This window comes from Protopterus annectens, chromosome 6.part0, assembly GCF_019279795.1.
Source record: "Protopterus annectens isolate FY-2018-M chromosome 6.part0, PAN1.0, whole genome shotgun sequence".
NCBI classification, from domain to species: domain Eukaryota; kingdom Metazoa; phylum Chordata; order Ceratodontiformes; family Protopteridae; genus Protopterus; species Protopterus annectens.
Window position 1 is genome coordinate 60,338,050 of NC_056737.1, and position 17,833 is coordinate 60,355,882.

Consider the following 17,833-nt stretch of genomic DNA (forward strand, 5'->3'; position numbering starts at 1 on the left):
TCACTAAACCTTTTCCTATAACCTTCATGTGTTAACTTAAAAAATTCTAGCAAACACATTTTGACTGTATTCAAACAATTGGTATCAGACAGTTTAGAAATTGCAGTTACAGTTTTACCATGGAATAAGGGGGTCAGGAACTTTACCCAGAGCTCTTGGTCAACATTATACTGTTAACATGTCCTCTCAATCATATGAATGAAACTATCAGAATTATCCCCTGCTGTAAATTGCGAAAGAAATTTACTGACCTTTGTTGCTTCTGGGGTTAGGTTAATCCCTTCTCCATTACCTCCATGACTCTGACGAAGAGTCAGCATCTCCTTTTCATGATGCCAATGCCTCTCATTCTTCTGAGCCTCCAGATGTCTCAGTCTTCTGCTGCTTCTATTTCCAATTGCTTGGCCTCAAACTCCAATCTCTTTAACTCCAGATGGATTTTTAAGTCCTCTATGAAAAGGCTGAGCTATTTTCTGAGAGTTGTACAACTCCATGGGCAGTCTGATTGTCCTCCTGGTTGCTATTCTGCTATGCAGGTGTTACTGAAGTTGCAATCATGTCTGCTTTAGTCAGGTTGGCATGCACCAGTCCTTTAGCCTGGCACATCACAGCCAACTGGCTCTTTGTCAGCTTGCCATACTCCTCTGCTGACATGCCTGACAGCTCTCTCTGACTAACTAAGCTAACAAAAAAACTAAAACAATTCTGATATGAATGGTGAATGTTCACTGTGTGGCTGACTGAGAGTACAAACACTACACAGGCTACAGCAATTCAATATTCATACCACTACAAACCAATTTATATGGGATGTGGCTAACTCACCACTGTCAACCAATTAATATGTGATGTGGATATCCCACCACTGCTAACCAATTAATATGTGATGCCCTGCACTGGCCCAGTAATCTTGGAGCCTCAATCCTCATCACTGGCAAAAGTGAGGGACGTACACAATGGGAGGATGACAAGTACACCCACAGGAAAGTACAATTTCCCTTAAGAACACACAAAGAGATCATTGCCAGTCTGGGGCTGGTTTCTGTCTTTTTTTCCAGATCCCCAGTTAGACTCTCCAATGGCAAAGCTATGGGGTTAAGATCTCTGTCGAGTGGTCAAACTAAAACCTCCAGCACCTTCTCTGTCCACCCAGCGCTTCGTGTCCCTGCCCAAGTAGCTGACACATACACACACACACACACACACACACACACACACACACACACACACACACACACACACACACACACACACATTGAGATTTGATTTATATGCAAACACACAAACATTCCTGGGGAAGGCTGGCATAGGTTTACTAGCTATGCCCCCTTCTGCCCAGACTATAATGTAGTTATCACTGCCACCAACCACTACTTATCAGCTACTCTAAGGCCCTTACAAAATGGGTGCTCAATCCTACTGTGTAATGTTACTATTATCCAAATGGTAAGTGTGACCAAGAGCAAGACTATTGGAGTGACCTATACACTGTCACCAAATACATATGCAAGTATGCTAAGACCTTAAGTATCTCTAAACAAACCAGCCATGATTAAAAGGTTTAAATATATTTAATAATAATGAAAACATAAACGAACAAGAAATACTCAAACAACACAGTAACAACAGAGTTCAGAATCACTGGAAATATTTGGGTGAGTCAAAGATGGCCTCTGTTCTGTAAGCACTGCTGATCGTTAGCTCCTCTACTTAACTGGAATAAAATCAACCCAGAAGACAAACCAGAACCTATTTCAACATAATATTTTGAATGTTTAACTTTAATCAGCATTCAAAATAAAATCATCAAGAAGGAAGCCTTGATCTAACAACTAAACTACTAAGATTGAAGCAGATTCAGTGAGGCAAGAAAAAGCTGTGTGCCTGTGAGTCCTTGTATTTTGAACTATACACACAAACCGGGGAATATCATCATTACAAGATGTCAAAGGAAGACAAAAATATGGATACTACTACATCTAAAACTAAACTTTAGGACCTACTATCTCCTGAGAAAGATATAAACTCTAACAGACAAAAAATACTAAAACAACCAGATACATCTAAATCTGGAAACAGAAATAAAACAGATCAACCTGCAAACTTGGATGACATCAAAACAGCCTTACTTCCCATCTAAGAAGCAATAAAAGATCTATTTTTACAACTACAATCATTTGGGGATACATTCAACCAAATAATAGAAAGAATGGATAAATCTGAAGCTAAAATCATTGAAAATGAGGAAAAATATCTTTAATAACCAAAAAGACTGACTCACATGAGGTAGAAATACAAAACATCCAAGCAAAGATCACAGATCTGGAAGCAAGGTCCAGAAGGAATTATTTTATCATTAGAGGCATCCCAGAATCTGTATCTCACAATGATCTGATCCCTTCTATCACTCAAATAGTTACTATTTTGCTCAAAGAACCAGGAAAAGCTCAGCAAATAATAATAGAAAGAGCACATGGAGCTTTGAGAGAATCCCAGATGTCATACAAACCAAGACCAGTATACGCTAAACTTTTAAACTTCCAAGATGTCAACACAGTCTTGTTGTCTGCTAAGAAAACTGGTGGGTCTCTTACCTGGAATAATAACCTAATATCGCTAGCTCAAGACCTTCCCCTTCAAATAAGACAAGCCAGACAACTCCTTTCCCCCTACTGCAAATTCCTAATTGAAAGGAAAATAAAATTCCAAATGAAATGCCCAAACTCTTTAATTTTCCTCTTGGATGGTGTTAAATATGTGATCGCTAATCATAAAGAAGCTAAAAATACTTTCATTGCTGTGTTTAAAAAGGTCCCCATCTTAGAATGATAAATACACTCACCGGAATGGTTTGTGGAACTTCAATATGCGGCTGCATGCCTTGCGGCAATCTGGGGTCTGTTGTTGCTTTCTATTTTTGTGAAGGGCCATGCTAGGCCTCTGTTACCAGTGTCTTAACATTTTTTTTTATTTTCCAAGCCACAAGGAGCAAATACGAAAGTTCAGATCTACTTTGGCTTCTTCCGTTATCCCATGACAGGAACCAAAAGCCTCTGCTGCACAGCCACCGAGATCTCTTTGAGATGGCACTTCTGGGACACCTAGTCTACTAAATCAGTCCTCCTACGAGCATCTACACAGCCGGCTCACTTGAATGGACTCTTTGTGGAGCCTGTAAGTAAATAAAGGGAACAGTTCAACCTTTCAAGTTATATCTGTACATTTATGTTTTTTTTCTCTTCATGCAGATTACAGGAAATAAGACCCGTTTTGCTGTGTTCCCTCAAAAAATGATAAAAACGGCAAAGAAATCAGGTCCATATTACCTCACTCATCAAGCACCAAAACACATCTTATTTACTGGCGGAAAATGCCCTGACAGATGCACAGTTCCTTAAAATATTAAATAAACCTTGCTATTGAGCTGGCAAATTTAAAAAGTCATTTCAGGAATGACTTACATAAAGACATACTTCCCTTCAAAATTCCTTCAAATTGCAGCTAACTCTGACTGCAGAGATGATCACAGAAGTGCAATATACAACCACTTTCTGTAATATCATCCTGTCCTTAAGACCTGTTGTTGTGCTGCGAGAATGATTTGTGTAACAAAGTCCAATCCTCCAAGATCCTGAGGTTGATAGTTTATATATGGCTGTTGTTGTCAGACTTAAATTAAGCTTCAAATGTTATTGCAGTGGTTCTTTCTCAGCTCTCAATTTAAGCTAAAAAGTTTAATTTCTGTGTGTAAATGTTGACATTCTGTATTTTATTTAAGGATAGAACAACAGGAATCCATAACTTTAGCAGATCTCCATTTAAGATCTAAAGTTATCTTAAGAGAGAACTGTGAACTGAGCTCAGTTCTATTTGTGTTTATGTATTCCTACTATCTAAGTGAATGAACTGTTCCTTAACACTGGAGTATTTATCAGGGATATATATATAAAACTGAGGAAAAAAATGGTATAAATACACAGTAGTAAGAAATATACATACAAAATGTTTACCCTATCATTTCAGTTACCCTAAGGAAGCATAAAGTGACATACATTTGGAAAATAAAATAATTATACACCACAAAGCTAATAATATTTGATGATGATGATGATGATGATGATGATGATGATGATAAAACTAAAAGTGATGAGGATGATTACAATAAGCCCACAATATGTCTTAATTAACCACATGCGTCAAGACTTTTAGAATTATACCAAATGCTGTTGGGAGCTATTATAGATTTCATCAAGACATAAGCATCTGGCAGGTGGACTTAACACAGGAAAATGAATGATCCCAAAGCCAAGATGTAAAGCTCAGTGTCAAAGCATTTATAAAGTTCACCAAAAGCTTTTGACACCAGAATGTTAATCTTTATACTAAGTACACATGCAGGAATTCTCTGTTTGGAAGAATTTGAGATTTAAGTAATGTAGTGAATCCGTTAAGCTGCAATATTCAAAATAAATATTACTAATTAACATGTATAAACCAAATATTACAAGAATATACAATTTAACCTTATGCTAAAAGTTTTTTACTGTAATCTATACCCTAAAATTGAGATATGTATTGAGTTATCTTTTTTAAATCCATTTCAGGGATTTGCTTCTTTAAACCATATCTCTCAAATTGCTGTCTTATTTTATTAAAGGAGAGGCATGTTTACTGGGCTTATTATATCTTCATGTGGGTACTCAATCCAAAGTTGATTGTTCTTTCTCTTTAAGATAGTTATGTGGTTTTATGCATTCCCCATGTATATATCTGAAGATACTCTTAATAGTATTAACTCAAACTCCCTATTAACACACAAGAAATCAAAAAGAGACACAATACATTCTCTTAATCTTTCATGTCAACTGGCAACCTTAGACAATGAGTTGCTTAATGCAGTGAACCATGGGATAAAACACCTTGCTCCTGACAAGCTACTATAGGACTTACCAGCAACATTCAACATATAAGAGTAACAAGAAATGTTTTGGATGATAGAAGGGCTGATTAAAACGTTTAAGATTAGATCGAGACAACAATACTCATATTGGATTATTAAAGTTAAGAACAAACATATAGACTCTGAAACATGCATCCTCACTCACACACGCATACACTCATATTTTTGACACAGTTAGCTGTAAGCATAATGTTACTATTTGAATATTCTAATTTCATACCACTCTGATAATGAAAGGATACTGACCCCTGTCCTCCTTCATAATAATTGTTGTGAACGATCATACCAGATGATATGACTAAAGAAACAATAAATGTAATCGTACTAGAAATAAAATGAATACTTAATTATTCTAGGAGACAGTTATAATGTTTGTAAATATTGGTTCTAATAACCTCATTTGAGATTGCTTTTCTTATACAATGTTAATGTTGTTTGATATACAAATTTGATGCTATAACTTCTTTATAGTAAAATTCATTGAGAAGACTTAGGTTATATTAGTAGTGCTTTTTAGGGAGTAAGTTTGTCAAGCTTTGTCAAAGTTGTTAAAACCCATGCAGGGTTACTCGCTTTCATTCTTTTTCTAAAGTTTAGAACAGATTATGTTAATACTCTATTGATATATAGACCTACAAATTTAATAACTATTTATACCCTGCTCTATTCCTGGTCTATGGGGATAGTGGTTAGGCACAGAGTTGGGACAGGAATAACATGATGCTTTCCTAATTCGATCTCTTCAAAATTTAAACAAAAACTATCACCCTTAATTAACTCACAAGTCTTTTTATACCGACAAACCAAACGCCTCAATGTGATAATTTGACTCATGGAATATCAAGGGGCTCCAGAATAAAAAGAAAAGAAAACTTTTTTTACACCTTATTTTACAAGCAAAAGCAAACTTTATACTACCTTGAACAATGGTCAGAAATTAGGGAAAAAAATGGATAAGAGAAATTATAGCTTCTGACGGTAAAACCAATAGTGTAGGGGTAGCTATAATAATTAAAAAGCAATACCAAGATAAAATTCTGGAAACCAAAGTGGACAAAGAAGGGAGGTGGTGCTATGTAACACTTTCAACTCCTACACTTCTTAAATCCATTCTATTACTAAATATCTATGCCCCTTGTAATAATCAGCACTCTTTTCTTGCATCACTATACCCTATTCTAAACCAATTCCAAAATCATTATATGATTCTAGGTGGAGATTGGAACATGTACCAAAATCCAGAACAGGACAAATCAAGTATATCCTTATCATACAATAAACAAGCATCTCTAGCTTTAAATGACTACAATTTATATGATCCCTTTAAATATGGTGATAACCCAAATAAATATAGTAATTTTACGTTCTACTCCAATTGCCACAAAATGTGGTTGCGAATTGATTTTTTTTCTAATCTCGGAAGCACTCATTATGTTAGACCCTAAATTGAACATCCACACTATTTACCTCTCCGACCATTCCAAAATTACTTTAAACATTAATGGAAACCACAAAAACTGTACAATAAAAATAGGTTACAATTGGTCCCTGAACCCCAATCTTTTAACCAAAAAAGAAATAATCAATGAGATTCAATCTATCCTCAAGTCAACCCTGTCTAACATTCTGAACTCCCAGTTTCCCCCGGATATTGAATGGGCGGCAACTAAAGCTCATATTAGGGGAATTTTCATCAACAAAGCAGCCTACTATAAAAAAATTCAACTTAATGATGAGCAGGTTTTGGAAATGAAAGTAAAATTACTTGAACATGATCTATTAACTAACTTTAATATTCAAACTGAAACAGAACTCTTGAAATTCCAAAAGGATCTCTACCTTCTACATAATAACAAATTATCCTTTTATGAAACCAAAGTGTTTACTAACTATGCTAATGAAGTCCAAACACCATCCTGAGCACTAGCCAGGATTATTAACCAAACCAAATCATCCTCTCAAATTTCCAACATATTTTATGAGAACAAACACTATACTAAAAACGATGATATTATTAAAGCCTTTGAGTTAATATATTCACAAACTTATGGAGATCAACTAACACTACCCTCAAAAGATGTCAGATCACACTTTCTCCAAAACCTCAGTTTCCCGAAATTAGATGCAAAACAACAAGAAAAATTTAACTGAAACAATCTCCATTGATGAAATAACATCAACAATTCAGCAAATGAAATCACATAAAGCCCCTGGCCCTGACGGTCTCACTGTTGAATTTTATAAAACCTTTTACCCCATCATAGCACAAATTTTATTTTATATATTGAACTATATAATAAATAACAAAATTAATGATATACACTTTAATGCATCTAAAACTATTTTTATACTTAAAGAAAAAGCAGACCCTAAAAACCAAGACAGCTATAGACCCATATCACTATTAAATATTGACACCAAAATCCTAACATCTATACTTGCAAACAGACTGAAAAATGTAATGGATAAAATTACTTCCCCCGAACAATCTGGTTTTATAACATTTAGACAAATGAGTGATAATACATTAACACTAAATACATTAATGTCATATGTTAATCAAAACAATCTAAACATATACACACTCGTTATTGATGCCCATAAAGCCTTTGATAGAGTAAACATAAAATTTTTACTTCAAACTCTGCCTTACTTAAACATACCCCAGAAATTTATCCAAACCTTACAAATACTATACAATAGCCCTTATACATCTTTATATATAAACAAAACCTGGTCAAAAAGAATTCCGATCAAAAATGGAACCCGTCAAGGATGCCCTCTATCCCCTCTACTTTTTAACTTATATCTAGAACCTCTCTTCCTAAATATAAAACAAAATATATATCATAACCCTCCAATAATTTATAACACCAAAATCTTCTTATCTGCATTTGCTGATGACCTAAATATTTACTGTACCACCCCAATTTCGGATATAAATAAAATACTATCTGCTATTGAATGCTTCTCAATGATATTGAATTACAAACTGAACCTCAAAAAAAGTAACATTTTCCCCTTAAAAACTCCTAAACCATTCTCCCTTCTACCACTAGTAGGGAAAATAAAAACTGAAGAAGTAATTAAATACTTAGGCATTACATTGTCTACAAACAACAAAGACTTTTACTCAAATAATATAAAAATGACATGACATTTTACTAGACCTGAATAGATGAAAAAATCTAAGGCTACCATTTTTGGCCAAAGTATCTGTAATTAAAATGAATATCTTACCCAGATTACTTTATATTTTCATGTCTTCCCAGATAACCATACCCAAGAAATGTTTTAAACAAATACACACTGAGCTTGCCAAGTTCATCTGGGAACACAAAAAACAGAATTGCATATGATAAATTAATGACCCCCAAACATAAAGGTGGCTTAGACCTCCCAAACTTTGAGACATGCTACTTAATTATAAACACCAATAGAATTTTTATGAATTGCTGAATATAACCCAAAAGATAAAACTTGGTACCCACACTGGCTAAGAATATACCATAACCATATCAAAAGCCTAGATATCAACCCCAAAGCATTACCATTTCTAAACACCAGTTTAATGAAATCCTGTAATTTAATAGAACCCCTTAAATACTCCATTGCACTAACACAAAAAATATTTAAATCCTTAAACCTTATAAAAGCTATGATGACATTACAACCCTTAAACAAAAACCCTAATCTTAAAATAAATAATCAGACTTTAAATCTAAATTGCTTCCCTCGACTAATAAACACAACCATGCAAGACATATATCCATACTTAAATTGCTCTGTTCAAGAATTAAGGAACCAAGTGAACCTTCCCAAATCATATTTACTGATCCTGAGACAGATTAAGGAGTTATGTACTAGTTATCTTCATGACACTTTCACTAATAATGAAGATATAGTAACTTGTAAATTACTTTGGAAGACTCTCCTCTCAACTAAAAAATTTACCACATGTACTTACAAAATGATCAAAGACATTAAATTACAAAAACATATACTCATCTCTGACTATTGGAGGAAAAACCTTCCATCCATTGATAATCATAAATTGAATCAAGCAATTAACTTAAGAATAAAATCTATATCCCTTCAAAAACTAGCTTTTACTCAACTCATGATCTATAATAATGCGTATTTCACACCTACTATTTTACATAAATTTAACCCTAAAAAATCCCCACTCTGCCCACATTGCAAAGATAAATCTGCTGACTTACTCCACATTTTCTGGAGCTGTAAATGTGTATTCAAACTCTGGAACTCCCTTAAACTTCAGCTGCAAAAGACGGGCTATCAGACATTCACATGCACCTGGGAATTTACGATGCTACACATCCTCCCAAATACTATCTCCAAAAACCAAGCAATTACCCTGATTAATATTTTCCTCTTAATGAAACTTTATATAGTTACCAACTGGCTCAACTCAACCAATAACTTTTGGGAGAACTTTAGATTGATGGCGATTAAACATCTATTAGCCCATAAAATAATAATTAACAAAAGGGACCAAAATATTAAATTTTACAAACTATGGGAACAAATTTTTAATATCATGCTTGCATAAACTACCACAAATGACCCTACTTCATTATAACTAAGAATTTTCTCAACTTTTTACACCCCTAATTCACATAAATATCTCTTTCTTTTTAAGACTTTATTTATACTAACCCTACCGAAACTATCTCTTTTGCTATGTTGAATTTTGGAAGTATCTATGTACATAGTGTGGATAAGATTGTTTGATTGATTAACCTCTTTTTGTATTAATCTTAATGTATAACAATTGTTTAATGCTCATATGTTTCTGTTTTTATTTGCTACATCTCAGTTACTGTTCTGTTATGTTGTAAAAATAAATAAATATTATTGAAAAAAAAAGAATCACTGGAAATATTTTAAAACAACATTGCAGGACAGTCTCAAATAAATACAGAAAACATCTAAACTAACTTTACTGTATCCCTATCTATATTTAAAAGATACTATGCCCTAAATAACTTATTTACAGAGCAAGGCAAATGCAGATGATGGACGTCTCTAGGTCCAAGACAAGATACAAAATGCCCAGTCTCTCTATCTGAGAGAGTTCTTAAATTAATATCACATATTACTGCTGAGTTAGCCTGGATAACATCACTCTTTGTCACCTGCCTTCAGTGTTCAGGCTAACAGAAATTTAACATTTCTATGTGAAAAATACATCTCTCTCTCTCAGATGTTTGCTCAGAAATGGTAGCCATGAAACAATTAAACACTTTTACATTTGAAACCTAGTAATTATTTATGTTTCAAGAAAATAGGAAAACCTACAGCTCTAGACATTGTGTCTGCTTGCTGAGATATAACACAATCATAATATACTTTACTTTTCAACTTTTTTTTTGATGTTTTGCAAGTTATCTCTGTTAAGTTCCAGCTTCTACTATTAAAACATACATTTGCACAGGTATATAGTTAATATACATTTCTGTTCCTTTCCAGTAGGGTACACTGTGGTTACATCCTTGAAGCTCAGTACATAACATACAGTTCTCTTACATGTGTAAGACAAGCATATGAATCATATAATATTCACAAATGACATATGATTATTTACAAAATTCCAGATAGCTGGGCTGGCAGTGTCACATCTTCTTTCAAATAAATATTTATTTTCTGCATCTTATGTTGACATTGTGCTTAGCATGAATAAAAAGCAAGGGTGTGACAGAGAACACCAAAATGAGAATGTGAAGGTGGATTTACCCTGATGTAAACCTACTTAAGATGGAGGTGGCAGCATTGATTAAAATAAGTTGTTGTTATGGTGTTTTTCATGAATGTTTACTCTGTGTCTTTCCATTAAAGATCAGCACCTTAAACATGTACATACATATACATCTATGAATTTGCTGTAAGAACAGCTTCTCCTGGAAACCAGCTGAGATAAATGACGGTTGTTGTGTTCTGACATTCTCTAGTTTCTATACTATCTCTGATGTGTAATGCCTTCATTCATATGTCACATTACATTGTAGTTAATACATATATTAAAGTAGCAAAACAATAAAACACAATTTTACCCCCAAATATAACATTGTTGAATGAATGCAAAACAAAATCCTGAAACAATGCAACTCATTTTGATCACTGAATGATTTATGACAAAAATATAGATTTTGTTTTATGAATGTGGCTGAAATCTGTATAAATACCATTGTAGGAAAATAAAGTTTAAGTGTTATTTGTACATCAATGGAAAACTTTCTCTGGGGTAAACCTGTCTGCAGCCTTTCTTCCAGTAGTTGCATTTCATTACTTAATAAGTTCAATCTGATGCTGTTACACCTTGAAAGAGAGGTGATTTTCCTCATACAGCACAACCTCATTCAAATGGACAATTGTTGAGCTAGCAAGCATTTTACACACTTGTTATAATGCTGAAGGTGCAACTACAGATGAAGTAAGTACAGGTATCATTTGTCTAGAACAAGTCTGAAATGACATTCACAAAGCAGTTTAAATGAATAGTTCCATGGGGAACAAAGTTACCCAGATCTCTAATGCAGCAAAGTAGCTCTCTATACTTCTTTGTCAGCTGTAATGAACTTCAAAGTTAGTACACCTTGGGGAATGGATGAATATTTCTACCATGCTGTGTGATCTCATCTGAACTGGTAATTTTAATGCTAAATCTCAAATCACTTTCCTGAAGAGATACAATGCTTTTAAAAGTGATGCAGCTTGAACATCTCTCTATAAAACTGCCATCCTAGCCACTTGCTAATTTTTGTTCTGTTACTCATGAGCAATTTAAAGCTTGTGTTTTAATTGGTGTCTTTCATGATAATTTCAAACTCTATGAGTGCAACAGTTGATTTTCTGCTCTCTGCCCCTTCATAAATGAAGTCTAAAGCATATAAAACTTCTGCAGTCGTATTGTTGGGATGATTTTTCTGCTTTAACATGCTGCCATTTCACTTTGTCCTAACCATTTTATAACATGTCTTGACATACATGATAAAATTGCAAACAGCATCTACATGCTTGCATTCACACACCATGCTGTAAATACAACATGTTTTTTGTACCATCCATTCTTACTAAACATCCCCAGGAGACTTTGTGGTAAATAATGACCACTTGACCTCCTCAACCTGGCTATGAACCACCATTCAGTCAGTCATGTTGTTTCATCCCTTGCTGGCCTTCCAGGTCCTGGCTTAGGATGTGGGTGGATTCATGTCCTGTACATCAATGATCTGATTAAACTGGATTTTACTAATATAAAAAGTATAGGTTTCATAAATGACCAGTGGATGAGCAGAAACAAATGTCTTAGCTGTTGTTAAATACATTTATAGCCACTAAATTTACCACTTGTTATATGGTTTGCTGAATGAATCAAGTAAAACAGTTATGCTGTGTGGTGCACAAAGTCATACTTCAAGAGGAAGAAGAAATATTTAGCAAGTATTTGAGGTGAAGTGGTATGTATGTGTTCTTGGGAATGTGCATGGTTATCACCCTTCTCCTTTCACTCTGCATAGTAATATACCACGTCCAACATCAGTAGAACAAAGATGTGCATGCACACAGACCTGCTACTCTATGACATTTGAGGAAAAAGTTAAAGTAGCCTTTCAGGACCTTAAATCTGCAACTCTCTCTCTTTAGCAAATCATTTGAGGGTTATACCAACTGAAACTTCCCTTCCAGCAAGTGGTACTGTAGTATAGTTATGTGGTTATGATAAAAACAGTGATGCTACATACACAGTTCATTGAAACTTTATATTGATATTCATACAATTAAATTTGCTGATGGTTTTTAAGACTTTCTTCGGAATTTGCCCACACAGCTTTTCCAATAGCTTCCATGTAAGAGTCTTGCTAGTGATTCCTTTGATGGTTTCTATGATTTATGTTCACTTTTCTTCCAAGTTTTTGGAGAAAATATTTTGCAGGTCATTACCTGGTAAACATATAGAAGTGTCAAATATGTTAAGTACACAGCTCATGGCAACCTGTCTCTGCGAAAAACATAATAAGAAAAAAACAAGAGGATTTACTACACGTATTACATAACTTGAACTTGATGAGACTTGTCTTTTTCATGGGTGAATCCAATGAACTGATGTAACCATACATGAAAATAGAAAATAAAAAGTGTAATGTAGGTAAATATAATGTTTACTATTTACAGGCTTTAGCATAAATTCTACATTATAATGTAATAACGTGCAGGATACAAAATATGTAACAAAAATATGCATTATTTAATTATGCTTGTATTTATTTTTCTATCCATCGGTTGCATTCATAATACACATCTAAATATTTCTTCTGTTACCACACACACACACACACACACACACACACATATGGATAAAAAGGCATTATCTGCCTTTTTTTGCAGATGTTTTAAAACAATATCTTGCCAGATTATTTTTATTGTAATGTGTTCTAATGGTGGATGGTCTATTTGTCAATTCTTCAGCCATAAACAAGAGCAGCAGCAAATATGAAATGGCTTGTAAAGAAATACTTGTCAAACTGGAAACAAAACAACAACTCTGAACTGAATTGTGTAGGTAAAAGGGGCACTGAGTATGCTTGCTTAGGGTAGATCTTGGAACTTCAATGTAGCCTTGCCTATTCTACAATCTATGAACTACAGCTCTAGAGGTTAAAGTAGGAATTAGAGGTAGTTATTATAGAGAAGACTGGGAGAAGTACAATTATGTTATACAGACTAAGCTGAACACAAAAATGCCCCTCATCTGTGATATAGAAGTAAAACAAATAGAAGAAACAACTGAGTGGAGTGAAATGTTAAACCAGTTTATAATGAAAAGGTAAGTGCTTTCTACTCTTCTAAAGCAGGAAGACTGCTTATTACACAGCTAACAGCTAAATGGGTTTTGGTACTCTTGGTTAAACTCTCACCAGTTTTAACTTCCTTCCCTTCCAGTCACACTCTCTCTCTCTCTCTCTCATCTTCACACTCCCATCATCCTGTCTCTTCCTTTCTCTCACTCCCTGTTTCCATCTTTCTCCTCTTCCCTGTACTCTTCGTACCAATCTCCTTTCATATTGTTCCACCTCAGCTTTAGCTATCCACTTGAATCTAGTTCTTTGTCCACTGTGCTTACTATCATTAATTCTTGACAGATCAGTCTTTACTGTCAGTCTCATTTATAGCAACTGTCATTTTCCACTGACTATGAATGTATTAATACATCTCTGCTGTTCCCTTTTTTTCTCTTCTGACTGCAAATATACATATTTCTCTCTTACAAAGACTATATATTTATTTTGCCATGTACTGATGTGTTGAGTAGGTCTTGCCTACTCAGCCTGGTAGACATCTTCAAGAGGTTCACCAAGGCTATAGATGATAGAAAAATGGTGTACGCTGCCTACCTTGACCTGGCCAAGGTGGTCAGCACAATACCTCACTCTCAGAACTAGGCATAAATCCCTACATAAATTGCTAGATTGTTAGCTGGCTCACAGATGGGACCCAATAAGTCAGAATCAATGACACCATTTTCACCAGGAAACCAGTCAGTAATGGAGTACCCCAGGGCTCTGTGCTGGGTCCACTTTGTTTTGCATCTATTTCTCAGAATTCAAGACTAATATCAAAGACCTCTGGCTCACCAGGTTTGCAGATGTCTGCTGATTGGGAGTTATTATAGATTCCCCAATGACGCAAACATCCTACAAAAGGGTTTGACACAAACAAATAATTAGTGCTAGAGGCACAAATTAGAATTCAACATGAAGAAATGCATTATAGTGCCCTTTGGCAAGTCGTTAACCCAAGCTAATACTCTATTGATAAAACACCCCTAAGATCTGACATGGTAGTTAGGGATTTGGGAACATATGTTGGTAACAATGTAGCCTTCGACAAACATGTAGCCAAAGCAGTAAGAAAATAATTCTATGTTCCTCAACTCATAAGCAAGGGTATGGCATGTAGGTCTAAGGATGTTATATTACCACCCTACTCAGCTGTTATCAGATCCATCATCAAATAAAATGCCCCATTTGGCAAGTACCTAACCAGACACCTGCAACAGTTGGAATGCCCTCAAATGTTTCTCACCAGCAAAATCCAGACTGTAAATACCCTATCCTCCATAGATCACCTTAAGGCCCTGTCTCTTTACCCAGTCTCCTACAGGCATATAAGGCGTCATGAGACCCAGCTCTGATGGACTTCTTGCACTCCCACAAAACAGACAGCACCAGGAACGATATATTCAAGGACTTTAACTTTGCCTGCAAAATAAATAAAACATGCAGAAGAATATATGTGTCACAGAGGATCGCCACAGCATTGGTAAGGATCTCCATCCACATGAAGCAGAGCTGTGGAACAGGAATCTCCATCCACATGAAAGAGAGCTGTGGAACAGGATCTCCATCCACATGAAACAGAGCTATGGAACAGGATCTCCATCCACATGAAGCAGAGCTCTGGAGCAGGATCTTCATCGACATGAAGCAGAGCTGTGGAACAGGATCTCCATCCACATGAAGCAGAGCTCTGGAACAGGATCTCCGTCCACATGAAGCAGAGCTGTTGAACAGGATCTCCATCTACATGAAGCAGAGCTCTGGAACAGGGTCTCTGTCCACATGAAGCAGAGCTGTGGAACAGGATCTCCATCCACAAGAAGCAGAGATATGGAAGAGGATCTCTATCCACATGAAGCAGAGCTGTGGTACAGGATCTCCCTCCACATGAAGCAGAGCTGTGGAACAGGATCTCCATCCACATGAAGCAGAGCTCTGGAACAGGATATCCATTCACATGAAGCAGAGCTGTGGAACAGGATCTCCATCCACATGAAGCAGAACTGTGGAACAGGATCCCCATCCACATGAAGCAGAGCTATGGAACAGGATCTCCATCTACATGAAGCAGAGTTCACCCATGACCCTTTTCAAGCAAAACTTTGATCACTGGATGGGAAATAGTAAATTCACTCCTGGTTTGACCCACATGTCTGTGATGGACAGAGGCTGATAGTTAACTAATCTCAAACTAACACCCCGCCCACACACCTTAGCTATTGCATTACTATTATACCCCCACCATATAGAAATCCAATGTACTGGAGGATAAAACTGGGTTCAGTTGCATGGCCAGGCGTATAAAGACCATGGTGTTCAATAGCCTAGTACGAACATATGAACCTATCATATTTAATTTGGCCAATTTTTCTGACAACAAAATGTATAATTCATTTTTACTATGTTGTAATGGACTGCAACATTTAGGGCTCAGCTGAAATATATATTTTGCCAAACATGTAATCTGGAACTGAATTAATTTTATCCCTAGAATGTCTTTTCATTCAGCTAGCTTTTCTTCCTGGGTCACCACAGAAAATGGGTTATTTTGGCCAAGTCAGAATTTCCCGGTAACCAATTGTAAAATAAATAAACACATGCTAAGCTGTGGCCTTTTGTCTGTAGTTTTGGAAATCTGCTGCTACTTTGTGACATCTGAGGAAGAAGTTAAAACAGCCTTTCAGGACCTTAAGTCCACAACTCTCCCTTTTTAGCAAATCATGTGGCGGTTATACCAACTGAAACTTCCCTTCCAGGAAATGGTACTGTAGTATAGTTATGTGGTTATGATAAAAACAGTGATGCTACATATATAGTTCATTGAAACTTTATATTGACATTCATACAATTAAATTTGCTGATGGTTTTTAAGACTGTGTTTCTTAGGAATTTGCCCACACAGCTTTTCCAATAGCTTCCATGTAAGGGCCTTGCTAGCGATTCCTTTGATGTTTTTGTGTGATTTATGTTCACTTTTCTTCCAAGTTTTTTGACAAAATATTTTGCAAGTCATTTCATGGTAAACATATGGAAGTGCCAAGCATGTTAAGTACACGGCTCATGGCAACCTGTCTCTGCGAAAAACATAAACCCGGGATTCATGAAGCTCGGCGCAAGAACGGTGTTAGGCTTGGCCGACCGTGCGGCATAGAATGGTGCAGTAGCACCATATGCATGTTAATGAAGGTGCTCTGCCGCCACATCCACGTGCATAGGAAACGTACGCGAGTGCATGGGGTGTGTCCATGCGCCGCACAGAGGCGTGGACATGGCTGTTTATGTGCAACCTAAAATGCTGAATAGTACAGCCTGCCTCTAATAGTAATCACACCTGTCAGTGTCCGTGGATACTGAAATGTATGCAAAGCATGCAAGACAGTTTTGCGAACACAAAAATAAGAAGCAAACACAAATGCACATAACTGAATATTGAGTCCCCATCTCTCGAACAAATGACATTTAAAACACTGTGTCCGTATTCTGCTGTAGTGTCGATAGTTATACCAAGTGGAAGTGAAACGCATCATCTTATTGCACCGGCAATAGCTAAGTCTAGCCTAATGGTCAGGGTTACCACCTGTTCCACATTGTGAGGGACATTCCCCCTCTGGGCAGTTGTGTCCATACCAAAACCATTATAAATGTAAAATATCCTGCGATCGTAGGACATAATTATGTCCCACATCTTATGTAATAGTCAGATACAATAGTTATTTCCGTATGTAAAATCCCTACATGTTACAAGAAACAGAATAAGCAAGTTAACAAAACAGAAGAAGCAGCTAAACTGCTACAACAATAAGCTTACATTTAGGCATAAAACAAAAGTACTATCTGTTGTACTGACCGTGGGTATGTGTTGCCCTGAAAAATCTGGTGTGTCCTGAATATATCCCATCCTGGCCATATGAAAAGGTAGCAACCCTACCAAAGGTCAGAGCATTTGCACAATAACTGGCCAGCCTCTTAATTCCCCCTAAAACCAGTGACCTTTGGAGGAAAGGTGGTGAAT